Source organism: Cebus imitator, unplaced genomic scaffold, assembly GCF_001604975.1.
Source record: "Cebus imitator isolate Cc_AM_T3 unplaced genomic scaffold, Cebus_imitator-1.0 Scaffold85, whole genome shotgun sequence".
Lineage (NCBI taxonomy): Eukaryota > Metazoa > Chordata > Mammalia > Primates > Cebidae > Cebus > Cebus imitator.
In genome coordinates, this window is record NW_016107400.1 from 3,395,183 (window position 1) to 3,399,504 (window position 4,322).

The following is a 4,322-nucleotide window of genomic DNA, read 5'->3' on the forward strand; positions in this document are numbered from 1 at the left end:
GTGATCCACCCGCCTCAGCCTCCCAAAATGCTGGGATTACAGGTGTGAGCCACCACAATTGGCTGTAGTAAGTTTTGAAATCAGGAACTGTGCATCCTCCAAATTTTGTTCCTTTTTCTTTTTCAGGATTCTTTTGGTTATTGAGTCCTTTGAGAGTCCATACGAGTTTAAAGATGGGTTTTTCTATGTCTTCAAAAAAGCACTATTAGGGAGAGGGCAAATAACTGTAGCTCTCTAGGAACACTGATGCTCGTACCACATTGAGGCACAAGCAGGTGAAACACCAGCACATCAACTTGGAGGAGGACCAGGCTGGGCAGCAGCCACAGAAGCTGACCCTAGCATTTGCAGATGTGGCCCCAGTGGTGCTGGCGGCATGGGTGCCGGGGCTGCTGTAACAAACAGCCACAAACTGGATGGTTTTAAACAACAGAAATTTATTATCTCACCATTCTTGAGGCCAGATGTCCAAAATTTAGGTCCTCCAGTGAACCACCCAGGGAATCACGATAATAAAGTGACTTTGTCGGGAGGAAACACACGAATGTGAGAAATGTTGTGCAGAGTTCTTTAGCATCTTTCAGTTCTTGGAACATAAGAATAATTGCACTAAAAATCCACTGGTTGTGTTGTCATCATGAATGACAGTGAAGGGCCAATGCCTTCAGGAGACTTCTGTGGAGCTGTGCTGAGCCACCAGCTACTCAGTTCAAGCAGTAAGGATGGTCATAGGGAGAATTGTGGCAGCTTAGGGAACATGAAGGAGGAGCTGGGTGTGGAGTCTGTGGTGCAACCTAAAAACAGCGATGTCCTGCCACCCACATCCTGGGACATAAGCTATTTGCTCAAAGGCAAAGTGACCAGCACTCCATGACCCTGTAGGCACTACAAGACACCAAAGTGGCAGTGAATCTTTGTGGAGCTTAGATGCACTGCCAGCCTCCGTGTCCAGGACCAACAGCATCCCGTGGGTCCTTGAGCAGATCCCGTGTCTGCAGCAGCAGCAGCAGCTATGGTAGATTCAGCTCACCAAGCAAATCCACATTCAGGTGGACATGTGGTTTTTGCACGCCTTCCACTCAGGTGGGGAAGGGGCCAACACCCTGAAGACTTTGTGCAGCCAGCTGTCCCAGCAGAGATTTCTGCGGCTGTGGCTTTGCTCAGCCTGAAAGCTGGAAGCCAAGGTCTGTCTCTTGACACCTTGAAACAAGCTATACTACCTTACATCAACATCCTTTTCACCACCAGTCTTCCATGCCCAGGGCTGACGCCCTATGCTGTGAAGCTGGATGGGACCCAGGGTGCTCCAAACGTGATGTGCCACCTCTTGAGTGCTTTGCTTCCTCAGGCCCTGGGCTTGGTGATCTTCCAAAGTCTTTTCTCCAGTGAGACACTAGACCCATCCAAGAAAGGGAAGGGGAAGCCACTGAACATCTCAGTGGATCTCAAACCCAAAGACAAGGTGATCTTCTACAAGGGCAAATGTAAGTACCGTAGCAAGGTGTTTTTTTAAGACTGGTAGCTCCTTGCAGAGCCACCTCCAGATCCACAAGGGAAGAGAGACCCTTTGTGTGCTCTGTCTGTGATAACTGCTTCACCACCAAGGGCAACCGCAAGGTGCACTTTCACCAACATTCCCAAGTGAAGGCAAACCTCAGCTGTTTGTGGAGCTCCAGGACAAAATGGGGGTGGGCTATGGCATCCCCTATGCACTCTTTGCACTTCAATAGGTGACCGAGTCTCTCTTTAGACAGAAAACTTGTCCTTGTAATACCCTTAGTCGAGCTACCTCAAAAGCTCTCTTTGGGGCCCGATCCCAAGGATCTCACAGGTGGCCCATTGCCCAGTGACCTGTAGCCTTCTCCAGAAAGTGAAGGTGGACCCATACTTGCTGGCATGGGGCCAAACCATAATTCCCCAAGGGTTAGTGGCTTCTAAGGGAGTAGGACCCCCGAGCCAGGGTCAGAGACCCTAAAATTCCAGTAGCAGCTGGTGGAATACATTGATATGACCATCACTGACCCCAACAAATGTCTCATTTGCTACCGAGTATTAAGCTGCTAAAGCTTGCCTCTAAATGCATTGCTGCATCCACACTCGGGAGAGACCATTCCAGTGTAAGATCTGTGTCTGAGCTTTTCTACCAAAGACAACCCTTAAGACATGCTGGGGTTCACCAAACCAACACGTCCATAAAAACTCAGCATCTATGCCTTTTCTACCAGAAGAAGTTCACCAGTGGTGTGATGTTGCAGCAGCATATTCAGATGGTTATGGATAGTCAGATTACCAACCTTCCCCTGCCAGAGAAGTCCTGTGATTTTATGGGTCCTGAGCCGATGATGGTGATGAGAATGGCAGCACCGGTGCCATATACCATGATGATGTTGTTGAAAGCACCAGCGTAGTAGATGAAGTCAGCTCCCAGAAGCCTCTAGTGGCTCCTCAAAGGTCCCCGTTCCTCTTCCCAGCATGCAGTAGGCATCACCCATAGTAGGGTTCACCATAATGGCTTCCTTAGATGCCCTGGGAACAGTGGGTCCTGCTCCTTTTGGCCTGCAGGACCAAAGCAGCAGAGAAAACAGTTCCATGAAGAGCAACAGCTTGACCAATGACTGGACCTTACTGATGGGGGACCAGAAGTATGAGAGCTGAAGTCCAGACATCATGGAAACCACATCCTTCCAAGTACTTTCCCTGGCCAATGGCCAAGCAGATAGGATCAAGTCAGAGTCTCCTGATGCTGGTGACGAAGCAGAAAGCTCTGAAAACAGCCCTACTAAGACAGAAGGTTGGAGCCATCTCCCTTCAATGTTTATCCAAGCCCAGCCAATCTATGCCAGTGTTGAAGTCCCTGGCACGTTTGTTGAACCCTCCACATTGTCCCCGGGGATCAGTCCTTTGTTAGCAGCCTAGCCATGTCAATAGGCCAAGCAACACAGCTGCACACAGTGTGGGAAGAACGTCTCACCCACTAGCATTCTTCACGTTCATAAGGACACTCACACTGGGGAGAAACCTTTTGCATGCAACATTTGTGGGCGAGCTTTTACCATCAGAGGCAACTGGAAGGTCCACTATGTGACTCACAGGGTAAACAGTAACTCAGCACTCCATGGTAGGAAGCTGGCTGTTGAGAACACCATGGCTCTGTTGGGTACAAATGGAAAGAGTATCAAATATTTCCCAGGGAAATCCTGGCCACTTCAGTGAACATGGACCCCGTTTTGTGGAACCAGGACACCAGTACACTCAATGGTGGTCTTGCCATGAAGACCGATGGATCTTTAATCCAGAGTGGTGGTGTTCCTGCCCTCCTTGTGTTTTTGGGAGCCAGCTTCAACATGAATAATGCCACTGTCTCCAAGGTGGATGGCTCCCAATTAGGTATCAGTGCAGATATGGAAAAACAAGGTGCTACTTGGGAGCATTCCCAAACACCAGTTTCCTCACTTCCTGGAAGAAGACAAGATTGTGATTGGCCAAACTCAAGGAGAACTTGCTTGAAAGGAGAAACACAAACAGAGTGAGATCTCTAGAATCTGCTGTTTTTAATAAGAGCTTACCTCTGGCCAGGCATGGTGGCTCACACCTGTAATCCCAACACCTTGGAAGGCTGAGGCGGGTGGATCACCTGAGGTCCGGGGTTCGAGACCAGCCTGGCCAACATGGTGAAACCCTATCTCTACTAAAAGTACAAAAATTAGCTAGGTGTGGTGGCAGGCATCTGTAATTCCAGCTACTTGGGTGGCTAAGTCAGGAGAATCATCTGAACCTGGGGGCTAGTGGTTGCAGTGAGCCGAGAGCACATCATTGCACTCCAGCCTGGGTGACAGGGCAAGACTACATCTCAGGGTCGGGGGGAGGGTAGAAAAAAAGGGGAAAAAAAAGTATTCATCTCCCTCCTATTTTCTTTTTCTTACTGGTAGGCAGATGATGTTTACCAGGGTTATGACCACAATCTCAGGCAAGTCCTACAATCATGATTGTTGCTATGCTGCTTTGCAGAAAATGAAAAAGAAGAAAAAAATTTACACCAAAACAAATACAGACTAAAATTCTTTTTTAAATTTTGGAAAGAAGTGGGTCTTGCAAAGTAGCTTTGTTACTTGTGACAAGCTGTATACATAGAATCTTTGTACAACCTAGAGTGACTTTTTCCAAAGACTGTTACCTATTTCAAGGTAGAACTTATTGAACCACAGTGGGAAAGGAAACCACTTAGCCTGTCAAAGAGAGGGGTACTGTATACTTCCAGAGTAACTGATTTGGGTAAAAGGACAAGGTCTTTCATCTATTTAGGCACCTGTTTTATTTTTCCC

At 48.1% G+C, this 4,322-nt stretch overlaps 1 pseudogene; it reads left to right on the plus strand.

The window, feature by feature from the left end:
• LOC108308391 overlaps positions 1–3,507 on the plus strand; it is a 7,674-nt pseudogene extending 4,167 nt beyond the window's left edge.
• The last annotated feature ends 815 nt before the right edge of the window (positions 3,508–4,322 follow it).